At 55.4% G+C, this 11,520-nt stretch overlaps 1 long non-coding RNA gene across 1 annotated transcript; it reads right to left on the minus strand.

Moving 5' to 3' along the window:
- Nucleotides 1–1,904: 1,904 nt before the first annotated feature.
- LOC144577802 (uncharacterized) lies at nt 1,905–10,390 on the minus strand. The gene is made up of 2 exons (XR_013522424.1): nt 8,341–10,390; nt 1,905–3,497 (listed from the first exon to the last, which is right to left on the minus strand). It is a non-coding gene; the product is annotated as an uncharacterized LOC144577802 (long non-coding RNA).
- Between the last annotated feature and the right edge of the window lie 1,130 nt (nt 10,391–11,520).

An 11,520-nucleotide genomic window follows, 5' to 3' on the forward strand; every position in this document is an offset into this window, starting at 1 on the left:
GAGGGCCCCCAGCCCGAGTCACAGCCTTTCGCACACTCTGATGTTTTGCTTCCCAAAGTTCTCATCGTTTGGGACAATACATATGATTCCCGGTTCACCGGCCCAGGCCAGATGCTGCAGGACAGAGACCCCGACACTCACGTGACTCCAGGTTGGAACTCCCGGCCCAGGGCGTGGCCACGGCAGGTGCTCCGTGGACCCTGGCTGGGGGAACAAACAGCAGAGATGCCGCAGGGAGAGCCTGGGGGACAGAGTGACCGACGGAATGCAGGCGAGCTGCTGTATTAGATTTCCTCCTCACCTGCAGGGGTTGTGCCATGCCCTGGGGCTGAGCCTTCCCCCCCAGGGAGGCCCTGTCCCAAGGGTGAGGCCAATGCCTGCTCTCCCCCACCCACCCAGCCTAGAGGGCCCCTCCCTGCAGCGTGGGCTCAGCCCCGAGGAAACGTATGTGGGAGAAGTTGAGTGTCGTGGTGCATCGCACGTGCTCAGAGGCAGATCCACCACGACTGTTCACATCAGCAGCCCAGAGCAATGGCCTCTGGATTATCATCGTCTCTGTGACATGAAAATACATTATTTTTCAGAGAAAGACTGTGAGTTACTGAAATCCTGGCACTCTCAGTAATGTTCACAGTCTCAGAGGAGCAAACCCCAGAGGCCTCCTTCTCCCGCTCTGTCTGCCTGAGGCTGAGGAACCCGCGCCAGGACAACCAGAGCTGAGGACACTGGCGCTGAGGTCGGCTGTCTCTGGCAGCGGGGATGTGGGTGCTGAGGTCGGCTGTCTCTGGCAGCGGGGAGGTGGGTGCTCGGGTCTGCTGTCTCTGGCAGCGGGGAGGTGGGCGCTGAGGTCGGCTGTCTCTGGCAGCGGGGAGGTGGGCGCTGAGGTCGGCTGTCTCTGGCAGCGGGGAGGTGGGCGCTGAGGTCGGCTGTCTCTGGCAGCGGGGAGGTGGGTGCTGGGGTCGAGTCTCTCTGGCAATGGGGACAGGGATGCTGGAGTCAGCTCTCTTTGCAGTGTGAAGGCTCCAGGACTCTGCACAGAGCCCAGCCCCAGGGCCTCCCCAGGGAGTGAGGGACACCCCTCCAATTTCTAGAAATGAAACCTGCAGGAAATTCACCCTGTTTCGGAGACCGAGAGCCCAGCCCTTGGGCAGGGGTGACACCCAGCTGCACGTAGCTGAAACCTGATGAAACGGTGGCTCCTCAGAGTGTGGGCTCAGACCAGCTGCGTTCGCATCACCCCAGAGCCCCCAGGAATGCAGAGCCCCAGGCCCCTCCCCAGAGCTGCTGAGCCTGACTCCGGCAACATTCTGTGGGTTTTATCACAGGCCCCAGAGGGTCTCTGCTCACAGCAGGAAGGTCACAGCGACCCTGCAGACCTCCCGCATGGCTTCAGGCCATCACAGCCGAGGCCTCTGCCGGACGCCATCACTGGCCTCAGGAAGCAGCCCCAGCCATCCAGGAACCACCAGGAAGAAAGGGGGAAAGGGCGGGAGAGGGACGCACCTGAAGGGAAGATGCCTTCCAATCTCCACAGACCAGGTCTGGTAAGAAATGAGGCAGAGGTGGCGACGCTTTCGGGGGCACACCGCAGCTCCCTCGGTCCCCACGCCCGCAGACGGAGACCGGGCTGTGGCCAGTGCCCAGAGGCAGGAGTCCAGAGCCACCCACGTGACACCAGAGCAGAGGGGACGTCCGGGAAACTATACTCGCAATGTCACGGTCACGGTCACCTGGACACTCTACAGGGGAGTGGGGGGAGAGAGAGAGGGAGAGACGGAGGGAGACAGGGAGAGACGAGAAGAGATAGAGGGAGAGACAGAGAGAGACGAGAAGAGAGAGGGAGGGGGAGAGAGAACGCGTGCAAAATACCGGCGGAAGACAGAAACACAGGAAACCTAATTCTCGACCAAAGGAAGTTTTTCATTATTTTTTCATAGTAAAACAACGTAATTATAACCTAAGTTCAATAAAAATAAGAATTTAAAATAAGAGAATAAAATAAAGTGATATGAAGAGAGAGTCTGCAGATCTCAGGAAATGAATTGAGGACCAAAATAACACCGTTAAGGTCTTAGTGAAGACCTAGAAGGGCCGAGAAATAGGGTCGCACCATCAGTGCTTTCAGAATTCCCTATCGTACTTTTATGTGTAAAGCAACCCTTCTCTTATTACAGAAGTCACAGAAAATAGAGGCAAAATGACCACCCGGAAAGGCCATGCTTCTAGGCCGGGTGCGGGCTCACACCTGTAATCCCAGCACTCTGGGAGGCTGAGGTGGGCAAATCACCTGAGGTCAGGAGTTCGAGACCAGCCTGAACAACACAGTGAAACCCCATCTCTACTAAAAAAAAAAAAAAATACAAAAATTATCTGGGTGTGGTGTGCACCTGTAATCCCAGCTACTTCGGAGGCTGAGGCAGAACTGCTTGAACCCGGGAGGTGGAGGCTGCACTGAGCCGAGTCACGCCACCGCACTCAGCCTGGGTGATAGAATAAGACTCTGCGTATCAAAAAAGAAAAGATCCCATGTTTCCACGGCGCAGACCCTTCTGCCTCTTCCTCATGTGGCCGCACACGCAGGGCACAGCCGTGTCACCGGTGCTGGTTCTTCACTGCTGCCCGCTTCCGTCGGTCTGTGGTGCCCGTCCTTCCAATTCTCTTTGACTCAGTTACTGCCCAGACCTGAACTGACATAACACTTGTCCCGGGCAGCAGGTGTGTTGAAGGCAGAACCCGTGGAGAGCCACACGTGGCCCTGGGCTGCCACGTGAGCAAGCAGAGTCCTCGTCGGTGCCGCCCGCCTGCCGAGGAGCACAGGCCGCCCGTTCCGCAGGACACCTCGGCGGCCGGTTGGTGCGGGTGCTCTGCCTGCTCCACCTCCGGCGTTATCTGGAAACGGCGAGCTTCGTCTGAAGGCTTTAGGAGATCGTGGGGAGGGCTTGGTGTAGCCGCCCTCCATGGGATGCGCTGTGCCCTTGAGTCACATCACAACAGTGACATCTGGCTGTCCCGCTGTGAGCGACGGTGAGAGGAGCCTGGGATGGCGGCGATGGCACCCTGCCTCCTCCGTCTCCAGCCGCCTCTCCACGCTGGCATCGGAAGGTCGTCTTCACGGCGTTGCTCTGGCGCCCTGTGGATGTGCTGCCTCGTCCGTCGTCCCCTGAATTGTTTCAATCCCAGTTTATAATCTTTGCTGTCACTTCAGCCTTTACTAAGAAATGTACAATGCGTATACATTTCCATATATATTATCTGCCACAGAAAATCAAAGTATTGTCGTAGAAGAAAAGCTTGAGGTAAGCAGAGTCAATGCAGATGAAAAAGACAATTGAGAGAGAGGCGAATCAGCTCGAAAGACACATCAGAGGAGCTTGGCTGTCAGGCGACTGTGCCCCCTCGCCCCCGGCCCGATAAATCACCCCTTCCTTCCCAGGTCGGTGTTCAACAGGTGTGTTTCTCGCAGCCGCTCCTGCTTCATTTGGTTCCCTGACCACAGTCTACAGAAACAAGAAATGCAGTCTATCAAAACAGACGCCATTACATTATCCGCTGGCCTCAGGAGGGGGCGTCTGTGGCAAATGTGACTTAACTGCTGTTTAAAAATTAACGACAACGGGCAGGCGGCGAGATGAAACGGTTATACCCGTGTTCCAGTCCAAACCTGGAAAAGGCTGAACTCCAGGCTTCTTCGGTGGATGGTTTTCGCCTTCTGGCGGATTCGAGGCTCTCACAGGGAGCACAGCACTTACCTGAGGCAGCTGTCTAATACCCCGTGCTATTGCCTCTCCTGTTTGGGGGTGCACAGTCCACCACAGAGGCAGGGGTGACAAAACACATCACCTCCCTGATAATGGCACCAAATAGGTAACAGCCATTACCCGCAGAAGAAAGCTCACCTCATGAAAAGGCAGAAGGCTAGAAAATTGACATAGGTCTGTTACAGGCTATTTTCCTTTCCCACGTCTCCCTTTCCTCTCCTTGTATGTGGCTTACACACACAGATGTACGAGGACAAAGTACAGAGGCTAAGGCTGAAACATCACCTGTAAAGGAACTCACTGGGCTGTGATCTAACTCCTACCTGGGCACAAGCAAATGGCGCAGGAAGGAGCTCCGAGTTCAGCTCCGAAGGGGCTTACCTGTGCTTCTCTCCAAGACAGTGCCGACCTTGTGCCCCCCGAGCGGATGGCTGGTTGGTCAATGACGAGTAAGGCTCCCTGAAAGATGAGAGCTAAGCCAGGCACAGCTGCGGGGAGTCCCACGGAGGCAAAGGTCCAGCCAAACAGCTGCGTGGTGGCCCACGGAGGCAAAGTTCCAGCCAAACAGCTGTGGGGTGGCCCACGGAGGCAAAGGTCCAGCCAAACAGCTGCGTGGTGGCCCACGGAGGCAAAGATCCAGCCAAACAGCTGTGGGGTGGCCCACGGAGGCAAAGATCCAGCCAAACAGCTGTGGGGAGGCCCATGGAGGCAAAGGTCCAGCCAAACAGCTGTGGGGAGGCCCACAGAGGAGGCCCACGGAGGCAAAGGTCCAGCCAAACAGCTGTGGGGAGGCCCACAGAGGAGGCCCACGGAGGCAAAGGTCCAGCCAAACAGCTGTGGGGAGGCCCACAGAGGAGGCCCACGGAGGCAAAGTTCCAGCCAAACAGCTGCGGGGTGGCCCACGGAGGCAAAAGTCCAGCCAAACAGCTGTGGGGAGGCCCACAGAGGAGGCCCACGGAGGCAAAGGTCCAGCCAAACAGCTGTGGGGAGGCCCACAGAGGAGGCCCACGGAGGCAAAGGTCCAGCCAAACAGCTGCGGGGTGGCCCACGGAGGCAAAAGTCCAGCCAAACAGCTGTGGGGAGGCCCACAGAGGAGGCCCACGGAGGCAAAGGTCCAGCCAAACAGCTGCTGGGAGGCCCACTGAGGCAAAGGTCCAGCCAAACAGCTGTAGGGAGGCCCACAGAGGAGGCCCACGGAGGCAAAGGTCCAGCCAAGAGCCAGTCTGCTCTCAGCAAGCCGTGCCAGGAGCAGATGACCGGCAAAGTAACTTCCCAGGCAGGAAAGCAAGTTGCCTGTGACGAGACTCTGTGCTATTGTTCTAGCACTCTGTATATTAAAAAGAAAGTAAAAGCTTTCTAATAATAGTTTTCATTTTTTTAAAAAGCCTTTAAAGGGGGGAAATGAGGAAGGAAATTTAATAAATAAAATAAATGGAACAAAGTAAAGTTTAAATAATAAGCATAACACAGTAGTGGTTATTACTAGTGTAGCAGGAGTGGCCGCGGGAAACGGATCTCTCGGACACCGAATACAGGAGGAAGGAGTTTATTCAGGCCGGGAGCCGGGTGGCATAGTTGCCTAACAGCCAAGCTCCCTAACAAAGGAAGGTTCCTTCTTTATATAGGCTTATACTTTAGATGTTACACGTGAAAGAGTCTTAGGTTTATAGCTTAACATGTGAAAAGGGTCTCAGTTTACAGTCTCAGGAATTACATGTGAAAAGGGTCCCGGTTTACAGTCTCAGGAATTACACGTGAAAAGGGTCTCGGTTTACAGTCTCAGGAATTACACGTGTAAAGGGTCCCGGTTTACAGTCTCAGGAATTACACGTGAAAAGGGTCTCGGTTTACAGTCTCAGGAATTACACGTGTAAAGGGTCCCGGTTTACAGTCTCAGGAATTACACGTGAAAAGGGTCTCGGTTTACAGTCTCAGGAATTACATGTGTAAAGGGTCCCGGTTTACAGTCTCAGGAATTACACGTGAAAAGGGTCTCGGTTTACAGTCTCAGGAATTACATGTGAAAAGGGTCTCAGTTTACAGTCTCAGGAATTACACGTGTAAAGGGTCCCGGTTTACAGTCTCAGGAATTACACGTGAAAAGGGTCTCGGTTTACAGTCTCAGGAATTACATGTGAAAAGGGTCTCGGTTTACAGTCTCAGGAATTACATGTGAAAAGGGTCTCGGTTTACAGTCTCAGGAATTACATGTGTAAAGGGTCTCGGTTTACAGTCTCAGGAATTACATGTGAAAAGGGTCTCAGTTTACAGTCTTAGGAATGAAAAGGGGAAGTTTACAGTCTTAGGAAGAAGGGGAAGTTGATCTGAGATGCCTGGGTCTCCCTCTTCACTAGTAAGTGAGGTTCTCAAAGTGGGGAAATGAGGGAAAAAACCCTCTTCCCTGACTCTTATCTCAGAGAAGGAGGAAGTAAAAGTTGGTAAGTAGCAGGCATGAGGTCAGCGGCCTGGAGGTTAAAGATTAAATCCCCCCTGACCCTTAAGATCTCAGGCAATGTTAAGGGTGGGGAATGGAGAAACGCCCTCTATTGTGGCCATTCAATCTTCCTCAAACCCCCATGCTTACTTATCGATCCCGACCCCCTCACGTGTACCTTCTAAAACTGTAAACCCAAGACCCATATTATATTCACATGTAATATCTAGAGTTGTGAGCCTATATAAAGGCAGAGATTTCCTTTGTTAGACAAGCTTGGCTGTGAGGCAACCATGCCACCCTGCTCCCGGCCGAATAAACCTCCCCTTCCTTCAAAAAAAAGACATAAAAAAATCAACATATGAAAAATGGATTTCCCTGAAGTCAAGAACCCAGCAAGTGGAAGACATAGTGCATCCAAAGACAAATTTATCTACAAAAAATAATAATAACACTGGACTGGCAGATCTGAAGACGGCCCTGTTTTCTGGAAAATTTTGAAAGAAAACATAGTTGAGTTCCTGAACACTGAGGGTAAAGAAGACTCTTTAAGCAACAAAAAGTAAATCATTTACAAGAAAAAATCAGCCACACTGGCCTCAGATATTACCAGCCATCTTCGGAGCCAGAAGACACAGGAAAACCATGGCTGAGTGTGAGGGAATGGCTGCAGGACTGCAGAAGCCATACCCAGCTAAGATATCACCCAGTACACAGGCAGGGGTGCTCATCCTCCAGCACCCACAGACCATGCCCAGCTAAGATAACACCCAGTACAGTACACAGGGAGAGGTGCTTATCCTCCAGCACCCACAGACCATGCCCAGCTAAGATAACACCCAGTACAGTATGCAGGGAGAGGTGCTTATCCTCCAGCACCCACAGACCATGCCCAGCTAAGATATCACCCAGTACAGTACACAGGGAGAGGTGCTTATCCTCCAGCACCCACACATCACGCCCAGCTAAGATAACACCCAGTACAGTACACAGGGAGAGGTGCTCATCCTCCGGCACCCACAGACCATGCCCAGCTAAGATATCACCCAGTACACAGGCAGGGGTGCTCATCCTCCAGCACCCACACACCATGCCCAGCTAAGATATCATCCAGTACAGTACACAGGGAGAGGTGCTCATCCTCCAGCACCCACAGACCACGCCCAGCTAAGATATCACCCAGTACAGTACACAGGGAGAGGTGCTCATCCTCCAGCACCCACAGAGCCATACCCAGCTAAGATATCACCCAATACACAATGAGAGGTGCTCATGCTCCAGCACCGGCAGAAACCATGCCCAGCCAAGATAGCACCTGGGACAGAGGCACGAAAGGACTTCAGCACCCAAGAGCCCTTCCTAAAAAACCAGATGCCAGCTGGCAAAGCAATCCAGAGTGGAGTCCAACTTCAGGAATAGAAAAGTGAAAGGCACTGTGTTCACCAGCAGCACCGGATCCTGGAAAGATTCCCCATACCCAGTGATGCAGGAGTTACTGTCTCACACTGGAACACCAGTGTTGCAAAGCAGGACAATATAAGGCAGGGATACGACCAACGACAGTCAGAGTGGGAGGGAGAGAGACGGGCAGAAGACTCAACACACACATTCGCCACGTTTTACAGCCATGTCTAAATTGCCATCCATTCTTAAAAGGTGACTCAAAGCTTGCACTGCTCTGTAAACTTTTTACAACCGCCTTAGAGAACTCTCAAAAATAACTTGATAGAGAGCCATGCGTTTGCAATTCAAAAACCCCTTGAGTTTCCTTTTCTCATCTCAAGCTCGAGTGGATGAAATTTAACTCTGACTGAAAACAGCGTGTCCACATTCGGAGCGTTGCTGCGTATCCGCCACTCCCCCGGAATAATAATCACCGCATGTCAACAGCAGTGTTTCCTGGGTGAAGGTGCCTAGAGTGTTTGCATTTTTTTCTTGGCACATTTCTGCATCGATTAAATTCTTTGGAATGAGTATGTGTTATTTTCACAGAAACAATCGAGTACCTTAGAGGGAAAACACAGAGGGGCTTGAAGCAAGCATGCAGGATTGTACTCGGTTCTAATGCTGGGCCATGACAATAGGAATATTTTTGCACAGTTCACAGTTTTTTAAAAATCTTTTTAAAGGAGAAGAACACGGCTCCACCTTTCATCCTGTGTGTTCCTTTGTCTGTTTTTCGTCTGATGAATTCCATTAGGATCCATGAATCTGACACAGCGAGGCGGCCTCACCGCCCTCAGGAGCAGTCAAAGCGATTCCGCAGGGAGAAGAGAGGCCAAGGCGGGGTCGCCGTCAGCCCCGGGCCGGGGGTTCCTCCTGGTGGGCAAACTCCAGATTTCAGCCACCACAGTGCAATCCTGAATTGGGGCTAGAGGTGCACGAGGAGGGATTGGAGCTGAGGGGTGTCAGGGACGTGAGTTAGGCTCCTGCGGCCCCCGGAACATGGAGACCGAAGCCCCCAGAGCAAGCGTGGATTCCTGGAGCCCTGGTCTGGGGCTGCGGCCATGCTGCCGATGAGAGCACGTCCCTCCTCCACCTCGGCCCTCCCTTCCCCGTCCTTTCCCGGCAGCTCACTCGACCTCACAGACAGCTCACAGGACCACCCAGCTGCCCACCCACACTGCCCCACCCGGCACTGCAGCGAATGAATCCACAGATGCAGCCCCTGTGCTGCTGAGTCCCCCAGGGTCCTGAGCAGCCTCGTGCCCTGTGCCCCGCCCCAGTCACCCCAAAACCTGAGCGGCTTTCCCTCCTGGGCAAGCAGCCCACTTGGGATCTAGGTTGTCACCCTCCCGCCAGCCCTGGTGCCTCACTGCGAGGAGTCGGCTGTGTGGAGCCCTGCACTGCAGGGGAGGGCGTCGGGGAAGCCCGGGGACTGGGTCACGCAGCCTGGCCCGCTGCACGGGGACCCCCTCTAGAACACCAGAGCAGGCACTGCCCAGCCACCAGGAGCGGCTGGCTCTGGACAGGAGACTGTGTTCCCGAGGGCAGGGAAGAGGAAGAGCCCCACGGCCATCCCTCCCCAGCCACCGCCACCCCAGCCTACACCGTCCTCTCTTGGGATCATCCGGAAGGACGGGGGTAGTCGCTAGGACCCAGGGCCTACGGAGGGAGATCCTGACATTCTGCCACGGGCAAGGGGCTTGCCAGACCCTCCCAGAGCGGGAGAGAGCACAGGCTGGGGCTGGTCCTGGGGAAGGGGCGGCTGTGACCCAGGGTGGAAATCCCTGTGGGGAGGCAGCCACAGTGGGGGTCTGGAACCAGCCCTGGGATGCAGAGAGGGCCCCGACTCACCAGCCGCCAGGTGCAAACCATCAGCCCAGGGAAACACCCAACACTCAGCAGGACTTCCTGGGGCAGCGCTGTGGACTGAGGATGCAGCTTAGAGTGAATACGGTGCCTCATCCCTGCTCTCCAGGTGACCCGGCAGTGGGTGAGGCACGTTAATGTCAGAAAGAAATGAGCTCCATAAAGAAAAATGAGCCGTGAAGAAGGGGCCACTGCTAGAGTGGGTGGCAGGGACGGCCACCGAGCTCCCCCCGAATGAAGACTGGGACAAGCGGGCTGCGGGAACCCAGAACTCTGACTGCACTCGTGCCCCAGGACCTGGGATGGGACCTTATTGGAAATCCCTGTAATTGCAGACGTACTGGGTTAAGGGTCCAGAGATGAGGCCATCTCGGATTTAGGGGGAGCCGAGATCCAATGCTGAGGACCCTCTACAGGAGAGAGAGGAGAGGGAGATGTGAGCTCAGAGAGGCCACGGGAAGGCAGTGGCTAAGGCCGGAGGACATGCCACAGGCCAGACCCACAGGCTGCAGCAAAGGCAGAGAGGCCTGAGGGGTGGAGGGGCTCTTGCTCAGCGCCTTCAGGAGAGCCCGGCCAGTGTGCCTTGGTCTCAGCTCTCTGGCCTCCGGAACAGAGGGAAGGTGAGGTTTGAGGTTTCGGTGGCCAGTGTGTGGCGTGCTATGACAGCAGCCACAGGAAATGGATTTGAGGAGGAAGTAGTAGCTGTGAGTGAGACGCCAGGCAGAGGGAGGAGCAGGTGCAAAGGCCCTGGGGCAGGGGCGGCATCGGGGCTGGAGGCTGAGGGATGGACCTGCAAATCCTGCACAAGTTCCCCTGCAGAGGAGGCCACGGCAGGTTCCCATGCAAAGAAACTGTGGTGAAGGCCTCCGTGTGAGGTGAGAGGCAGGGGGGGGGGCGGGGGGGGGCAGTAGAGCAAGAAGAAGATGAGGACACAGAGCCCGTAAGGCTGGGCAGGGGTGGCACAAACCCCCACAGGCCCACCCCATACAGACCCCAGCCTACAGACCATCTCCCAACCATCCCCCACAGGCCCATCTCATACAGACCCATCCCCCACAGGCCCATCCCCCAGAGACCCATCCCATACAGACCATCCCCCAAGCCATTCCCCACAGGCCCACCCCATACAGACCCCAGCCTACAGACCATCCCCCAAGCATTCCCCCACAGACCCATCCCCCAGAGACCCATCCCATACAGACCATCCCCCAACCATCCCCCACAGGCCCATCTCATACAGAGCCATCCCCCAGAGACCCATCCCATACAGACCATCCCCCAACCATCCCCCACAGGCCCATCCCCCACAGGCCCATCCCCCAGAGACCCATCCCATACAGACCCCTCCCCCAGAGAGAGACCCATCCCATACAGACCATCCCCCACAGACCCATCCCCCACAGACCCATCCCATACAGACCATCCCAACCATCCCCCACAGGCCCATCCCCCACAGGCCCATCCCATACAGACCCCTCCCCCAGAGAGAGACCCATCCCATACAGACCATCCCCCAAACCATCCCCCACAGGCCCACCCCTCACTGGGAAGGGTGCAGGTGGACGGGCCACAACTACTCCTGAGAAGACACCAAAGGCAGGAAGGAAGCATCGGTGGGGACTGCGGAACGTTGGAACAGAGCCATTTTCTAGAACCGCAGGCAAGGCCGAAGGCATCGGTGCGGAGGCCCCACGGCGGCTCCCGTGAGGCTCCTTCGGACCTGGCTCAGCGGAGAGGACCATGGCCCTCACCCCGAGCTGAGCCCACACCCTGAGAACCTCTGTGGCAAAACTGCGTGGCGAAGGGCTGGGTGGGGGCTTCCTGGGGTTCTAAGCGCAGCGGTCGGTCGCGCTGGCTCCCTCGGACAGCGCCACGTGTTGCTCCGTGAAAACAATCCGCATCCCGGCGACGGTTCTCCGTTCGCAGGTTGACATGTGATTACTTTTTTATCTCTAAATTAAATTCCTTCTGGTGCTTGTCTCGCTGCACTAAATCTCTTTAAATCTTAATAACCTG

The sequence above is a fragment of the Callithrix jacchus genome, chromosome 9 (genome assembly GCF_049354715.1).
Source record: "Callithrix jacchus isolate 240 chromosome 9, calJac240_pri, whole genome shotgun sequence".
Classification (NCBI taxonomy): Eukaryota; Metazoa; Chordata; class Mammalia; order Primates; family Cebidae; genus Callithrix; species Callithrix jacchus.